Source organism: Sapajus apella, unplaced genomic scaffold, assembly GCF_009761245.1.
Source record: "Sapajus apella isolate SASKATOON/1434 unplaced genomic scaffold, GSC_monkey_1.0 scaffold39, whole genome shotgun sequence".
Taxonomy (NCBI): Eukaryota; Metazoa; Chordata; class Mammalia; order Primates; family Cebidae; genus Sapajus; species Sapajus apella.
Genome location: NW_022436979.1, coordinates 13687988 through 13707084, shown reverse-complemented (window position 1 = coordinate 13707084; position 19097 = coordinate 13687988). Strand labels below are relative to the sequence as shown.

The 19097-nt window shown below is 34.5% G+C and overlaps 1 long non-coding RNA gene across 1 annotated transcript in view; it reads right to left on the bottom strand.

Annotated features, from left to right (window-relative positions):
* LOC116565224 overlaps window positions 1-18877 on the bottom strand; it is a 98508-nt gene extending 79631 nt beyond the window's left edge. The window contains exon 1 of the long non-coding RNA XR_004275336.1: window positions 18470-18877. This is a non-coding gene — a long non-coding RNA (uncharacterized LOC116565224). The remainder of the gene's footprint in view (window positions 1-18469) is intronic.
* Window positions 18878-19097: the final 220 nt, after the last annotated feature.

Below are 19097 nucleotides of genomic sequence, written 5' to 3'. Positions count from 1 at the left end.
CAAGTATTGGTCATTTAATTAAAATACAATAGCACATACTCTTGAAGAATCATCACAGTGAAGCAGGTAAAAATAAAACATTAAATCGCCCAGCCTGTAATCCCAGCACTTTGGGAGGCCCAGGCGGGTGGATCACAAGGTCAAGAGATTGAGACCATCCTGGTCAACATGGTGAAACCCCATCTCTACTAAAAATACAAAAATTCAGCTGGGCATGGTGGTATGTGCCTGTAATCCCAGCTACTAAGGAGGCTGAGGCAGGAGAATTGCCTGAACCCAGAAGGCGGAGGTTGCGGTGAGCCGAGATCGCGCCATTGCACTCCAGCCTGGGTAACAAGAGCGAAACTCCGTCTCAAAAAAAAAAAAAAAAAAAAAGAAAATCGCCCAAAATACCATGGGGGACATAGGGCGGGGGAGGAGTTGTTACTGTTAACATTTTTCTGAACCTTCTTTATGGCAACGCTTTCTGAGGACATATACATGTATATGTGTGTGTGCGTGTGTGTGTGTGTGTGTGTGTGTGTGTGTGTGTGAGTACTTAACTTTGCAATCCACTGTACAGAGTTTTTTACTTCTGTGAATACAAATCTACAGCATCTATTGATGGCTGCATGGTATTCCATTTAGGTTATTTTCCTTTGTTTTTTTCTCTGGGTAGTATAAACAATTCTAAAAAGACTATGCACATTTATCTTTGCACAATTAACTTTCTTATTAAAATAGATGTTTATAAAGAAAATTAATAGAGAATATCCAGATTTTATGTTTTGATCAATACTGTAAAACTGCCCTGCAGAAAGACTGCATACCTTTAGGCTCTGATCAATAGTGTACATGTGTCTATTTCCCTATACACAGGATACAATTGCATTTTCATAATATTTTCAGATTTTACAATAAGCAAAAAACAAATCATGGCCTTCTGACACTGCTGTGTCATACTGGACAATCAGCATTTTATTAACCTTTATTACAAGTGATGACTGCAAAACAACTCCTGAAGCTTTCATCATCCTTGACGGTCTCTCCATCTCTGACCTATATCCTTCCCAAATCCATGCCCCACCTCTGTTTCTTAAACTGGAGTCACAGAGGCTGTGGAAAACAGACACTCCCTAACAATGAAACGTGTAGAAATTGTAATGGTCTATATTTTAAGCACCCAGCAAAATAGAAATACAAGATTTACGTTTTATTTGTATTTCTTCAGTTACTAGGAAAGTTGCGTGTATATTCATTGACCCTTTGTATTTCTTATATGAAGTCCTGTTACCTATGTGCCTTTTAAGAATATTTACCTCAGTTGTTAAGGTAGTTTTTCCACCAATGCTAACAACCTTTGTTATCACATATTAACATTCTATATATACATAGATATATTATTTCTGGACCCTCTATTCTTTCCATCATCTTATTAACTTAAATAATATAACTTTATAATGAATCTCAATATGTATTAGTGTGAAAACCCTCTTCCAATACCTGATGATAATACTGTTTTATATAGGTTTTTTTATACATTGTTTCATATATTTTTTCAGAGGTATTTTAAAATCACTTGACAAAAATCCTAATAGGTTTTTTCTTGAATTTACATTGAATGGTTAAATTAAGTTTTAGTTATTTTATATCATTAATGTTTTAAACTTTCTTACTGCAGCAGTAGAAGTATTAGTATAAACAGTCAAATAATTAGCAAATGGTAACTAAATGTTTAGTATGTATAAGATGATTTTCCAAACACTTAAGATTGTGTCTTTTATTCATCAGGAAAATATTGTAAATGGGATATTTTTTAGTATTGTCATTATCTTGTAGATAGGAAAACTGAGGTACTGAATATTTAGAAAACTTGATAAATGGTAAAATAATCAGTAAAGGCTAGAGCTACAATTCCACTCAAACATTTTGAAAAGAGAGCCCTCATAATGATAACTCTGCAATCGAGATACATCCTTCCATTAAAATATTATTTTTTCACAGTTTAAACATTTTTTAGCCCAGGACCTGCATAGGTCTTGTTGAATCTGCATCTACACTTTTTGTTTTTAGCTGCAGTTTTTAATTATTAGATTTCCTTATATTTCCAAAAATTTTTGACATCATAAATACTATTAATAATTTGTTTTGTAAGCATCTTATGTACTGAATGCTAATTGTTTCTGAACATATTTTGGTCGCTTCAGGTTTTCAAAAACAAATAATAATATGGCATTCTTATTTCCAATTTTTACATCTCTGAATTCTTCTTATTTTCTAATTCCTTTGCCTAATAATTATATAAAAATAAAGTTTTTATTAAAAATAGACATTACAGTTAACTAAATGTCCCCTTTTTTGTGTGTTTGTTTGTTTTGTTGTTGTTGTTTTTGAGACAGAGTCTCGCTCTGCTGCCCAGGCTCGAGTTCAGTTGCATGATCTCTGCTCACTGAAACCTCCGCCTCCTGGGTTCAAGCGATTCTTCTGCCTCAGCCTCCCAAGTATCTGGGACTATAGGCACTTGCCATCATGCTCGGCTAATTTTCATATGTTTAGTAGAGACAGAGTTTCACTATTTTGGCCAGGCTGGTCTCAAACTCCTGTCCTTGTGATCTGCCAGTCTAGGCTTCCCATGCCTAGGTCTAGGATTACAGGCATGAGCAATTGTACCAGCCACTAAATGCCCTTTTTAATAAGTCATGTAGATTTTTCCAATTTTACTGCCATTGATCATATTGATTTATATAGTTTTTTAGAATAATTTTCTTCCTTCTCTATAAAATGGCATGGGCTTCTTGACTATAGAAGAAATTCAAGAATATGTTTTTCTGCTGGGTGCGGTGGCTCACGCCTGTAATCCCATCACTTTCAGAGGTCAAGGCGGGGGGATAACCTGCGGTCAGGAGTTTGAGATCAGCCTGACCAATATGGTGAAACCTCGTCTCTACTAAAAATACAAATATTAGCCAGGCATGGTGGCGGGTGCCTGTAGTCCCAGCTACTCAAGAGACCGAGACAGGATAATTGCTTGAAACTGAGAGGCGGAAGTTGCTGTGAGCTGAGATCATGCCACTGCACTTCAGCTTAGGTCACAGAACAAGAATCCATCTCAAAAAAAAAAAAAAAAGAATAAATTTTGTCAGCCATAGTACTTTTTGTTTTTTAGAATAGCTCAAAAGCTATCTTCCTACTGGAAAACTTATAGTTTTATTCACTTACAAAGAAAATTCTAATTTATAGCTCCTAAAATATTATCTATTTGATGCATATCTTCTGTCATTTCCAATTCTATTTGTTTTCATAATTTTTGATCAAGCAAGTGTTCTGTATTTTATTTATTGATTTCAAGGAACAGGTTTCTGGATTTATTTTCAAATTATGCTTTCCCTCTTAGTTCATTAATTTTTGTTTTTATATGTACTAAATCATTCATTCTAATTGCCTGAATTTCTTTCTGTTGATATTTTTCAGATTTTTAATTCATCTATTTTGATTTTATTTAGTAGTCAAATATTTAACACATGAAGTTTCTTTATATTATGGTTTGTGTACAATCATAGATTCCATATGTAGCATATTTGTACTGCTATTTTCTAAATAATATGGAATTATAGTTTCAGTTTCTTCTTTTTGCATTTATTTCTCAATTTGTTACATTATTTTTATACCAGAGACTATCATCAGAAATTTGTCATAATTTACTGAGTTTATTTTCTGTGCGTCTGTGTGTGTATACATAAACCGTATACATAGTTTGCTTGTTAATACTTTGCTTTCTTATGTAGTACAGAGCTTGTCTATCTCTTGAATGATATTTGTTACATCAGTACAATCATTCTTGCCACAATCTTATTCTTGTGTATTAGTTTTACACAAATTAAATAAAGTATGCCAAACTCAAATACTCTTCATGCTTCTCTCACTTTTTTACTGTATATTTAGCCATTTTGTGTTATATATTATAATTCAACACAATAAATTAAGATGATATTAGCTAGAGACAAATATTTTTTGTTGAAGTTTCATAGCGAGAATTTCAGAATATATTCAAAAACTCTTCTCCCCCATTTCCACTTACTTTCCAAGAAAATATATAAGATTTTGTGTTTGCATCTAAATAAAAGCTACACCTATGAAAATAGTTAAAATAAAGTCATTAAAACTTCAGCAAAAGAGCAACAAATACTTTAAACCATCAATCACATATTGGAAAGTGTGAGATGTGTCTTGAATTAATGTGTACTTTTTATCATAACAGTATCCTTGAAATCTGCAACATGGAGTGATAATCAAGTCAGAGTATAACACATTGTTTCTCGTACTTTATTATTTAAACTGTAAAAACGGGAGTCTAAGAAATAATTTACATCCAATTTTCTTTTATAAAGTGCTATGATTTCAAAGGTTATATGACTAATGTTAGTTTCCAATATTCTGCAAAGAATAAAAGCTTTGTGCTAACTAGAGAATATTTGAAATTCACTAAACTCAAGACATACATACAAGTTTCTGGTCCGACCCACCCACCCAATTTAAATAACTGCATCCATTGAGAAAGAATGGGGCAAGAATGAAAACAAAGTGAGAACCTTTTTCATATGCCAGAAACTGTCCCAGAGTTGCACTGTTCTATATAAGAGCCAATAAGAGGCTATTTAAATTTAACTTAATTAAAATTAGAGACATTGCAAGTGTAAGCTACATGGCTAGTGGCTACTGTTTTGAACAGCATAGGTAGAAAGCAATGTCAGAATCACAGACAGTTCTTTTGGACAGCACTAAGGACAGTTACCTTTCTTCCCAAGAATAATTAAAAATAGTTTCTTTTTATTCATCATTTCAGCTGGGACAACTGAAGTTCAGAAGAAAAAATAAACAGCATATTCAATTTCAGAATATTAGTAACTGGTGAACCAACAACTTTATGTCAGTTCACTTTGGTTTCTGAGCCTCTGCTTTTTCCACTTAATATGTAGAATTGACTGAAGGAAAGAAATCCTTAACATTAGGAATAGCTCATAGAAGCCCCCTCACTGAATGGACCACAGCCTCAAAAAATCTCACCAGAGGTAGCACTGGCACAACTTGTTCCTGGAATATTTATCCTTGGTCTTTCGGTATTCCTTGTCTTATGCTAGATTATCTGAATTGTGGTGAGTTCTTACTAGTATGTACATTTTTAAATTAAATTCACCTTGCAATTCAGGTTTCTCCATTACCTCTTATTTCTAGCAAAGAATTAGCAACTGTGCCAAATATTATATTTATATTTCATGTCACCTACCAAGAAAAATTCTGCAGGTGACGCATCTAAATGTCAGGCTCAAACTTAACCTTTTAAGTTCTACCAACATTGTTCCACATTTGTGGATTGAATAACGTCTCCCAAAAAGATATGCCTAAATCCTCACCCCCAGTACTTATGAATGCAATTTGATTGTTAAAAATGATTTTTGCAGATGCAATTAAGCATTCTGAGATGAGATCATCTTGGATTCAAGGCGAGCAGTAAATACAATGTCCTGGTAAGTATAAGGAGAGAGAGGTTTGAAGCACATGGGCACAAATCAGAAAATATAGGAGTAACGATCAAAGGGCGATGGAGGCAGAGATTGGAGTGATGTGAGTACAGACATCACTCACAAGGAACAGGAAGGATTCAGGGCCACCACCAGAAGCTAGGAGGGAGGGACGGAACAGAATGTCTCTCAGAGCTCCACAAAGAACCAAACTGCTAGCACCTTGATTTTGGACTTCTGGCTTTCAGAACTGTGAGAGGATACATTTCCAGTTTTTAAAGCCACTCAGTTTGTATAATACGTTACGGCAGCCCAAGGGAACTCACAAAGCCACTATCCCCAACAGTACGACTTATTTTCGGTGCTTTGATCTCCATCAAAGCAGTTACTGTTCCTTCCACATCTCACAAAGATATAATCAAGACTTTCTTGTGATTAAATTCCCAATTAACAAAAACAAGTAAATGCGATCTGGGTAAACACCTGAAGAAAAATGTCAAAAATACGTAAATGTTAGGTTGTGGGAAAATGATTTTGCCTGTTAAAATTAGGCTGACGGGCTGGGTCTAGAGCCACACTACTTCCTTTTTTAAAGTTCTGAACAGACTCTGAGGCACTAGAAGCCTAAAAGACTGAATGACATAAGATGTGTGAAAGTATACTGTTGATCAAACAATGCTACAGGAGGAAAAAAAGCTTAATGTAACTGACAAAGGAGTGTTTTATTTAACATGACATATAGGTAATGATATGTGAATTATTATTGTGCATGGTGATAAGAAAAAAGGCAACAAAATATAAAATTTACATTTCATTATTTTATATGGCCAAACCAGATTATTTTCAGATGATCTTACCTTATATTTCTCTGGCATCTGCAAAACCAATGTTTACCACTTTTCAATATCCTGAATCTTTTTTTTTTTTGAGACCAACTCTTGCTCTGTTGCCAGGCTGGAGTACAGTGGCATGATCTCTGCTCATTGCAAATTCTGCCTCCTGGGTTCAAGCAATTATAGTGCTTCAGCCTCCCAAATAGTTGAGATTATAGGCATGTGCCACCACACCCAGCTAATTTTTGTATTTTTAGTAGAGACTGGGTTTCACCATGTCAGCCAGCATGGTTTTGATTTCCTGACCTCCTGATCTGCTTGCCTCCTGCCATCCAAAGTGCTGGGATTATAGGTGTGAGCCACCGCACCCAGCCCTATCCTGAATCTTTTAATGCTTCCTACAGTCCATACAGAAACTACTTAGAAAGACTCTCAGGAACTCAAACATTGTGTTTTAATCCGCCCCAAATTCCCTAATTCTATAACTTGTAGCTGGTTTCCTCCTAAGGTGTAGTGCTAATAAATAGAGTTATTCTCACAGGCCATATTCACCTAGGTGCTCACTAAAAATGAAACTGTGGATTAATCACCTTAAGGACAGAATGCTGTGGGTGGAATGCCAGGATGGAAGTGAAATCTCAATCAGTAGAAGTAAGAGGAGCAACCTCAGTAATTAATAGAAAGGGGGATCAAAGGAAGAGAAGGGGAGAACTTGACCTGTTTTCTGGTATGGTACATACAGAAGGTATGGGCCAGCCATGTGTTGGCTTTCGAGCCAAGGGAGCTCCTGACCCAGACACAAAACACCTCCTTAATAAAAGACTTAAAGACTTAAATAGAAAAAAGAACATATTGTCGAAAACTTATCTACAAATAACTGTTAATAAATAGTATCATATCATTTCCTTGTTGGGGTGGGGATAAGGAATCAAAATGTATTCAGCCCCAGAAAATGAAGCAGGGGGGCTAAAAGAAACAGTATTTTCACCTGTTGAGAGGAAAATTATCAGAAGGCCTGAGAGGTCTTGATCATTTTATTTACAAACTAACCTGTTATCATTTTTTGTTTATTTTTCTTTAAATGTGGTCGTCAATAATAGGTAGTAGATGCAAAGGAAACCACTTAAAATCACTTTACACTAACTGGAATTTATGCTATCCCCCAGCCTCTAGGTTTCCTCAGTTAAGAAAGGTCATGTATTCAGGGGGAAAAAATACTAGGAAAAAAAAAAAAGAAGAAAGAAAGAACAGAAAAAGGGACTAAAGTTTAACAACAAATGTTGTTGCCTAAGACTCTCCATAGTACACTGATTCATTCTTCCTGAGACTTCTACTCTATATATTAGAGACTTTTCACTGTTTGCTGACAAGAGAATATAGACAATCAGAATTATTACACCTTGATAGGAAATTTTCAGCCAAAGATTTGCTGCCAATCTTCTAGACTACGTTGAAGGCTTTTATTCTACAAATTTAAGCCTACAACTATAAAAGGAAAAGAAAAAAAAATTCTTTTAAAAGTAAAAACTTCTAGAAAGAGCATTTTTTACAGACCTGGAGGGAGAATGGCACTGAAAGAAGAAAGGTTATCTTTGATAATCTAGCCTGGAATAACCAGATTCACGTAGGGAGCCAAAATAACTGGATTTAAAACAATGAATGTGGGCAAATCTAATTCATAAGTTAATTCAATAGGGATGTGTGAAGTACCTGTAAAATTTATTTAGACAAACAACTAAACTGGCCGGGCACGGTGGTGGCTCACGCCTGTACTCCCAACACTTTGGGAGGCCGAGGTGGGTAGATCTGAGGTTAGGAGTTGAAGACCAGCCTGGCCAACATGGTGAAACCCCACCTCTACTAAAACTACAAAAATTAGCTGGCTGTAGTGGCACATGCCTGTAATCCCAGCTACTCAGGAGGCTGAGGCTGAGGCTGAGGCAGGAGAATTGCTTGAACCCAAGAGGCGGAGGTTGCAGTGAGCCAAGGCCGAGCCACTGCACTCCAGTCTGGCTAACAAGCCTGACTCTATCACAGAAACAAAACAAAAGAAAAAACAACCAAATCAAAAGAAAACTTTGTTTGTTTCTTGGAAACTAAAGTGCTTGGAAATAAATATTTTTAAAACTAAGTGAGAAAATAGTGACACACATTTGAATATATTTAAACATACTTAAGATGTGTATTGGAATATTGGCCTATGGTATTCATTAACAGAATCTGTTTAAATTTGTGCAAGAATTAATATAAACAGATGTACAAACACATGTGCATACCTATTATTTCAGCAGTGGAAATAAAATAACAGTAATAACTGTAGGTATATGTGACACTATTTGCCTATATTCTAAAATATTATGCAGTGAGCAATGAAATTAGTTACCTGAGGAAAACTAAAAATATATCAGAATTTGAACATCAGTCCAAATAATTGGCATTTTATGAAATCTACCTGCAAGAGAATTGATCTAAGAAAATCTTACGACCTTACTATTAATTGGCAGAGAATGAGTTGATGCTGATAAATCATGAAAATATATAAACTTGCTTTTATTCCTATACACTATTTGTTTTGTTCCAAAATCAGAAGTAGAGTATAATGATAAAATATCAGTGTTAATAATGTTCTCTAAGCATTATTATAAATTCCTTGGTTTTCAAGCAAGGAAACTGGAGCTAAGAGATATTCAATAATGCACCCAGCATCAGACAGCTTTGAATCTCAGATTAGGCAGCATTCAGGGTTATATCTATAATACTAGAATATCAGAAATAATTTTTTCAAGCAATGATTCCCTTAAGAGTCAGCCACAACACTATAAAGGGTCAAATTATTCAAGAAAATACTTATGAAAGCTATGGTTATCTCAATTATATTAAACATAAAATATATCCAGGCATACTCTAATGTAATAATTTAACTTTTAAAAATTTTTCTTAAAAAAAAAAAAGAAATGTTTTTGGATGTAAACAAAGATACGAACAATAGCAAAATTATTCATTCAGCTTTCTTTCTAATATGAATATTAACATATTCATATTAGAAACAGTTTGACAACAACTGAAAAATCCAACCATAACAGACTGTCAAATAACTTCTTCTAGATCCACAGAATGAAATAACATGTGACTATGAAAATAATGTTGTATTTGAAAGATATTTAATGGCTTCAGTATTTTAATTTTAAAAATTTCATGCAAAATGTTATGATAAATACAGCATCACTGACATACATATAATATATATGATATACCACAATATCACTCACATTTATCTTTTAGAATTGTGTTTTATATTGAATCTTGCATTTGCAGTTTGTTTTTAATACATTATTTCACTTAAGAATTATTTCAGAAGTCAGAATAGAAATGCTGAAATTGTGATTTCATCATAATCACACAATGGAATACTGAACAACGGTTATAATGAATGAACTAGTTCTAAATGTATGAACAAAGAAAATATTTTAAAACCATGAAGAGTAGAAAAGCAAACTGTAAATGATACACAGAGTGAATGTAAAATGAGTGTTAAAATGTGACTTCTCTTCTAAATGGATCTTTAAAATTTCATTTACCAAATATTATGAAGACTATAGTTTTAATACTGAATATTGGTTCTATTGAATTCTATTACATTGAATTCAATATTCAATTTAATATTGATTATCAAATAATTAAAAGCCCTCATAAATATGACAATACAAATATTTTTGAAGCATCTTCCTTCTGACCATGTTATTTATCCCAAATTTTTATTCCTTTTTTTGTTCCCTCACTAATTTTTTTATTTCCATGCTATTTTAATAAAAAGAGTGTTAAACCAAAAGAGTAAATATTCCTGTTCTCTATGTTTTGTCATTGTAGTTTTCAAAATAAACATTCTCATTAGTGACATGAGGCCTTCTCTCAGAGGTCTCTGATGGACAGGTCTAGGTGTGGCACTATTTTGGTAACCTTGGTCTTACAGGTTTGGTTTACAGTATGTGTCAGTGTGTCAGATCTAATTAGATTTGAGGATGATGACTCACAATAACATTCACAAGAGAATGAAATGTATAACCTATTATTTAATTTATTAATTTGTAATCAAAATAAAAAAAGGAGCCTAGAGCTCTTGCCTCCTGCCTGCAGAAGCACCCAAACACCTTATTCCAAGAAATGTACAAGAGTAAACAGATTATCTGAAGGTTGTTTGGTGAGCATGAATTAGAGTACATCATTTTATTTATATGATGTACTCCTAATGCCATCAGGCCATGCAGGTCTGTAGCATCAAGCATTCAGAAAGCTAGCAACTACTTTCTTCCTTGGAGGGCACCCATACGATTATTACCAAACTTTGCCCTTCAGATTCTGGCTCAGTTTGCATATTTTCCATACACACTAGAAACATTTATCTCATAGACATTGTTAAGACTGTCAATATGATTTGAGCTGCTGCCTTGAGAATATATTCTATCAATTTTGATAGAGATTTTTCTTCACACAAATCTACAGATTTGGTCTTATATTATGGGTTGTCTTCTGATCCATTAATTCTTGACCAGTTTTTGAAATCTCAAGAGATTTCTTAGGTGACTTGCTTTATCTTTTGCCTAGAAGTATATTTTTTTCTTAATTGTATATAAAACATTATTTACTAAAATGTTTTGTATATTATTCACATTTTAAACTCTTCTGAATTACCAAATGGAAAGTATTTTACAAAAATTATGTCAACATATTATTTAGAATGTCAGAATTAATTTTTGAATTGATATATCAGTTGCAATCCTATAAATGATATCACATAATGAGCAAAACCACTGTCACTTATTGTTATGGTTGTTGGTCTTCTCACACAATTTAAAAATTAATTTTCTATAATTTCTCTGGGATTGTGAAAAGCCAATCCATGCAAATAGGAAGTGTTGCAAATCCTTTATAATTTTATTCTAGAGTTGCTGATCACACACTGATTCAAAATGAAAACTCACTAAATTGAAATGACCAAGCTCCAAAAACAGTAAAATTCAAAGAATTTACCATACAATTACATTTTAAATCTAGATTTTCCCCAAATCACATTATCTGATATTTAAAAATTAAGAACATCAAGCAGATAATCTCATTCATATTCAATGCACTTTTTTATTTAAATGTATCAAAAACAAAATTTTTAAGTGCTATAACTTCTCATTTTAAAATAGACTAAACTGGAACTACCAATATTGTATAAAACAATAGTGACTGAAATATGACTTTTTAAAAAAATTTATGAACCATTCTATATGGATATTACTAGCATAGCAATTTGGACACAGACTTTGCCAAAATCAGTAATAGGGACTGAAACATTTAAGACTATTGTTAATATTATTTCTTTTACTTTACTATTTCAAGGTTTTTTTTTTAGTCAAAATTTCTGAAAACAAATACTGAGATTTCTATCTGTTATATAATTTGTATTACTACAAAATTTTTATTCCTTGAAATTTAATTTTATATGTGTATGACAACCATTAAATTTTTGCTTTCCTTGTTCAAATTAATCACTGTAAACTGTTTTAAAGGAAAAATTTAACACGCATAAGGTTCACAAGTAATAAGAAACACTGTTCAAAATGTTGTTGCATTTCTTAAAGAAGTAAACATATTATAAACATCAAATAAAAATCACTGACCCCTAATTACATGAAAATTAAACTTTTAGGTTTTGATCCTGTAGTTACCAATAAAATTTTGAAGAAATAACTAACAAATTTCACTCACACATACAATTTTAGAAAAATATGTATTATGAGTCTTAATACTTTATGTGATTTTAATATATTTTTAAATCAAAACAAAATGAAGTTAGCAATAACTGCAAAATTGTCAACTCTGCTCTGAATATAAAAAGCAAAATAATTAAACTGTATGAAAAAGTATTAATGTGAAAAGTACGAATAAAAAACTTCACAATGATAATATAAGAGGACCTGTATTTGGGGAAAAACATACAGTATAAATATTGACCCATGCAAAATATAAATTTAATATTTTGAAACTCAAATCTATAGGCAACATACTTAAGAATTCAAGACACTTTGGTGTATTTAACTTTACCACAGAAACCATTTATTTTGCATAAATAATTGTTATATGCTACATGAAATTAAAATAACTAAACCTGTAAGATAATGGGAAAAAGAAATTATGAATATCCCATCACAAAACAAATATTTTCTGGTTGTTAATCTCTTTGATTATCTTGCACCTATTTGTTATTAAAAGAAAGATATCAGTGTACTGATTTTTATTTGATAAGAAAAAGATCGAAGATAGATCCTAATATTTACTGAACACTTAATTTTACATTTATGTTTTTAAAAATTTGTATTAATATTATAGATGCTGTTTAAATTTAGGTAAATACATTTCAGGAAAAAAGCTTATAGATAGAAGGTAAATTGGCATGTTTATTTTTCAATAATAATTGCTTAACCTTTAAATCTATGTTCAACAAGATACCATTATCCTCTCAGAATATTCTATTCTAGTGATAGAACATATTAATTAACCCAGCAAATTAAAACACACACACCTGTACACAAGAAAGCCAATTTATCATTTTAGTTGTCATATTGGCTGAAATATGGGATTATTTAATCTTGCTGTTGTTAATTTTATATATAATCAAAATTTAAACCTATAAATATCTTCCAAATAATAAAATTAATCCTAAAAACTACATAAACAATTTATTCTTAGTTTTAATAGACAACTATTAAAAATCAGTCTACTATATAACTGCTGAAGTACTTTTTAAAAAGTAATGTGAATAAATCTTTCCGCTTAATGAATGAGGAATTGAGCTATAAGATGAGAAAAATGTTAAGTATTGATGTAATCCATTAATACACTGGTATTTATGACTGTGATTAGTTCTCATTAAAAGTGCCCAGTTTCAGGTGTTAAAATGGAGTTTATATAGAAAATTGGTGGTATAAACTGGTGGGAAGACATTCATAGAAAAGTGTCTCTTCACTTTTCTCCCTCTGTCACATAATCGAGGCTGACATATGGATACTGTTTGTTCTCACATGTGCATGGTTACTAATTCGGTTACTAATTTTTAGTAAATTCTACAGACCCACAGCAGATTTTTTTTATTGTTTTGCATAATAATGCTCTAAATCTAATGTTACCAGCAAAGATCCCTGTCATACAATAATTATCAATATTTATTACTAAAGCAACTTCTTGAATATACTGTACTTCAAGTATGGAAAGTTGAATAAGAATCTAATATAATTTATATTTATAATAAAAGTACTAGCAAAGTAGTCAAAATACTGATTGGGGATATATATGAGGTAACATCAATTTAAACGTTTTGCCACACCATTAATCAGCCTTTCAATTTGCCAACAAGATTATATCTGTCAGCTGCCTTTAGTTTAGGCACAAAGCTCTGATAACTGTAATCAATCATACATTTTAAAACCTTTGAAATATTCATTTGGAAAACACGATATAATTCTCTTAGGTGTGCTGTGAAATAATCAAAATCATTAAACATATCCTATAAGAAGGAAAACACCAGTTGGACAACTGTCTTATTCTAATAATGTCAGTTACTTTTAATTAAGCCTCTCCAATCTTCTATCTTTGGAAAATAATAAGTAGAGAGGTATGCTTATTATAACACTTAGTAACCGTGATTCTGGTAAATAATTTTTCACTCACTTGATATCCACTTTTGATCCATCCACATTTTCCCATAATAAGTTCTAAATATAGGTCCTTTAAAACATGGAAGATAGTTTTTGATCACTATAAAGAATGACTATATTTGTCTTTTTCCATGGTTTTAATCCCTTAGTCACAATATAAACAGTTTATAGAACATATTGTATTTAGAGATTATCACAAGTTTCATGGTAATTAGGTGAATCGTAGGGCAGCTTACCCAATTTTATTTCTATGGCTAAATATATAATTTATATATATAATATAATATATAATATATAATAGAAATATATAATATATTTCTATGGCTAAATATAAAGCTAAATGGCAGAACTGGTATCCTATATGGTAATATAGAGAAAGTCATCTGGAGATTCTGGGGCTTCAAAAGAATTTGTGATAATCAGTGAATTAAAATCTATCCCTGAATACTGTATGAGCAAAACTGTACTCATGTTAAAAATATGTTTTATGAGATAGATATCATATAACATAAGACATAAAACAATCATAATACACATATATTATTGAGCTATATTCTATATACTTTTATGCAAAGAAGTGGTAGTTAAAAAGTGTTGAAGGTAAAGGTGTTTGCACCCAATACAGCATTAACATATAAAAGTTAAATTAGAGTAATACTCAGAGTTGAAAATATTATTTGGAATAAATCTTGCATCCTCACCATTTCTGCTAACATTTATACTCCAATATATGATTTTTTCCTTATATATAATGCTAAAAACTTTTTCTTCTTATTAGAACTAATGGTGCCTCCCAAGAAATCACCCAAGCTTCAAATATGTATGCCTTTTCTATAAGTTATAAGTGAAAGTCATTCTCAATCATACTTTACAATATAAGAGAAACCAAACAGGCAGGTGACAAGATGGAAATTAAGGAACAAAAGATTTCATCTTTTGCATGATCTTCACTGATGGATAAACCCATGTTAACTCCTAGAAGATAACTTAATGGAGATAAAAACAAAATCTCTGCTTCTTCATAATGTCTTAATCCCTGTATATGTGTTTTAAAAGCTTAATTCAGTTGAAATGTTAGGTTGGTGAAAATTTAATTGCGGTTTTATATTTAAGTCTAAACCCAGTGGCTACATTTTATAGTTCTGGAAGAAAACTACCTAATAGAGCTGTAATAGAATGAAGTCTTAAGGAGATGGAAGGAAAATACAAGTAATGCAGTAAGTGCATTAAAATCACTGTAATAACAAGTGCAAACACTTGGTGAATGCCAAGCTTCAACTACTATCATGAGGCTTAGGTTAAATACAGATCCTCTGTTTAACAGATATCTATTTTTGATCACATTTTTAAAATGAGAATTTAAAGTTAATGATTAAATTATTTTCCAAAATTCTTCAGGATGCACATCACCACTCCCATTACCAAGATTCCCAGTGAAAACTGATTACCCATGTGTGTATGTATATATGTATGTATGTATGTATATTTCCCTCCATAAAGTTGAACGCAACCTCAGTAGTGTAATACATGATTCTACTTGCCCAATAAGCTTAACTGAAGAATCTCAGTACGGTATGAAGAGTATTTAATGATTACATTTTTAAAATTTCAAAATATGTAGAAATATATATGTCAAAGTTATGTCAAAATTATATCAATCTTATCAATATTTCCTTTATATTGAGTTTACAGAAAAACTTACAAGGCACCTGGTTTTCTCTGAAGATACATATCACCTGAGCAATGACCATAATATGCCTACTTCTAACCGATTTTACCACATTAACACTGCTGTAACTAGCTGATTTTTAACTGTCAATAAGAGTTATACTGGAGGAATTCAACACATTTAATAGGGATGATAAATTAGTAAATGTCTGGTTTTCATATTTTTAAACATTGAAATATGGCATAAAACTTTCAGCATCTTACATTGAAGCCCTTTTGTTCTTGCCTGTGTAGAGGGCTATATGTTTAAACTGGAATAAATTTAGAAAAATCTATATCATTTAATCTGTGTGGCAACAGGCGGGATAAAATCAGTTCCTTTAGAAAGGTAGTTATACTATTTTATAACACTGGGAACTCCAAGCCTTCTTGGATATTATACGAATGTGAAAGAAATATAGTTTCAGAATGCAAAAGTAAGTACTTTGCTACAGACGTTATCTGAAGATTTAGAAAACAGTCACTTATATTGCATAAACATGTGCCCTCAGTGTAAAGCATGTTTAATTCAAATGATTGCTAGTGCTACATTTTTCAATGGCATCCTGTATGTCTCTAAATTCCTTAAAATGTTTGCTGTATGGCTGTAACTTTTAAATTACTAAATAATGACATTAAAGTAAGACCTAATAGGATTTTTTTCAGACCAGTTAAGCTCAGTTCTCTGCCACAGAAATCTATGACAAAACACAAAGAAAGGAGCAAGAGAAGGGAGATGAACAGATTAGATTCAAGAAAGAGTTCTTTCCTGAAACAATGCAAGAAACCAGGTACTTAAGGCTTTGCCACTCTGTCTGTAAAATGGGCAGCCCATTTGTCTCTGTTCACTTTAATGCTATTTTTTCATACGCATGATTGATTGCAAAGTTTTAAAATGTATATAGGAAGACAGATTGTCTCTTCATGTTACGATTGTTACCCATAACATATCAACAGAAGGATTTTTGAAAGAGGCTTTTGAAGAATTTTGCCTTTGTGTCTGAAGGTGAAATGAATGTGACCAGATCACACCATATCTAAATTTCATGATATTTTGGGGAAAAAGGAACATCAATTCACAAGGATGACTAAAAAGTTTCATTAACTTTTTTCCTTCAATTTAAGCTGCAGCACATTACTTGAAGAAATAGGTAGCTATCTTAACTTTGCAAAACACAAATTCAGTTGCACTCAGAATACTAAAAAGCATTCAAAATGATGTTTGCTTACTTCCAAATGCAAGTTTTTATGCTTTTTTAAACTATAACACAATAATTAGACCTCTTTTATGGCAGAATGCATTGTTTTTCATGATGTTGTGAGTCACCACAATATATAACCAAATGACCAGTTGACATTTCTGACATGAATTAATCATATTGTACTCTAATATGCACAAAAACTATTTTTAAATGCTTTATGAATGAAAAAGAAGCTTAAAGAATTGAAGTTTGTACAGGTATACTCCAATCATATTTCAGCTGACACAATTTTTTTTCCAAATATAACAGTAAAATCAGTGCCTCCCCTGAAGTGAGCTCCATACACATTTTTTTGGCCTCATCGTGATTAGATCTGGATAAATGAGTGTTGTGCAGGTTCTAGTATAGTTTTCCACGGCTCCATCTGCTGGATATGCCTACATCTCCTGCACCAAAGTGGTAACCTCTGAAAAGTAGCATGAACTAATTCAGCAGGTGGCTTCAAAAGGCTAAAGCAGGTTGCTTGGAAACTTACTATGACTTTTAAATTTTTGTTTCACTAAAACTTCCTACTTCGTCGTAAGAAAGAAGAAGAAGAAGAAGAATGAACCTATAACCATTACTAAAATACTATGGCAAGGAAGATACGTTTCCCAGTAGGTGATCTATTACAAACAAGAAGCCTCTGGGCAATTCATGGCAGGTTTGCAAACCGCTTCAATCTTACCGATTTTGGCATTTATCTGAGAGGTTTTAGAGTCGTTCACCTAATCCAGAAATGGAAATCATATGCATAAAAGTTTTAAAGAGATTTTTAAGCATGCCTGTCATTAAGCACATAAATATCACAAAAGGAAATCATGCCTCTCCAAACACGATTTACCAAGGATCAGGGAGCCCTTAGAATTTTCCCCCGCAGCGTCTTTGCAGGCGGCTCCCGAGTTGCGCTCTCCGATGAGGCAGCCCGACTTTTCCTCCTTCTCCCAGTCACAGACGGGACAACGTGCAGCTGCCGCCACCGGCCAGGCCGCTGTCGCCACCGTCACCGCTGCCGCCGCCGCTGCTGCTTCAAAACCAGAGCTGCTGCTGCAAAGAAAGGGTTACTCCCCTCTTGGAGTCAAGTGGCTGCAAACTTCACCTGCTATTCATGTACCTTTTCCTGCAAACTTGTACGTCCTTCCGTGCAGAAGGAGCAAGGAAACAACCATTACCAGCATCCCACGGAACATCATCATGAAGGACACCCCCAGAAGGTAAGACGTGCGAGTTATTCCGAAATGCGATCTTAATCGAGACAGGAACCACAGCTGCCAACGGATCCTCCCCCCACCCCCCACCCCCCTCTCGGTTCCTGTGAGCGAGCGGAGCCCACGCTGCCAGGGAGGGCGGCTGCGGCGGCCGCGGGCATGTGCGAGATGGAGGTAAAGTTTGACAAATGATGACCACTCTGGGAAGGGGAAGAATCTAGGCAGCCAAAAATCCGCGCGGGGTGTGCTCGGGGAGAAGCCGCGCCGGGAAGCGCCACGTACCTTGCTGCGGTGCCAGGCGCGGAGGCTGAGGAGAGAGCCGGTGGAGGTGGCGGGGCGAGCGTCCAGCCCTGGCCGCGGGCTCCCTCCCGGGGCGAGCGGAGTCGTCGCCGCCGCCGCGCCCGGGCGCAGAGCCGAGCGGCTGCCGCCTCGCCAAGGGCGCTGGGCAACGCCACTCACTTGGCCGGGGCAAGTTGGGCAGCCTCCGCCGCGGCCTCGGCACCCGGAGAGAGCAACACGTTTAGTTTGAACTTTCCAGCTCCAGTCCCGGCAAATCCACACTCACGCACAAACGCGCGCGCGCGGACAGCCTCTCAGAGGCGCACGAGCGGGCCCCGGTGGCTCTCTGGTCGCGTCTTGCTCTCTCCCTCGCTCTTATTGGCGCGGAGGTTATTGTTTTATTTATTTATTTCCTCCTCTCGGCTCCAGCCCGCCTCCCTCCTCGGCTTCCCCTCCTCCTCCTCCTCCTCTTCCTCCTCCCGGGTCTGCGGGGCCGGCTGTGGCGGTAGCTTCAGCTGCAGAGTGGCGGAGCTGCGCGGCGGGACCTGGCGGGGGCGCACCGGGTGGGGGCGCTGCGCGGCGCGCGGGGCCTGACGGGCGGGGGCGCAGGGCCTGACGGGCGGAGACGCCG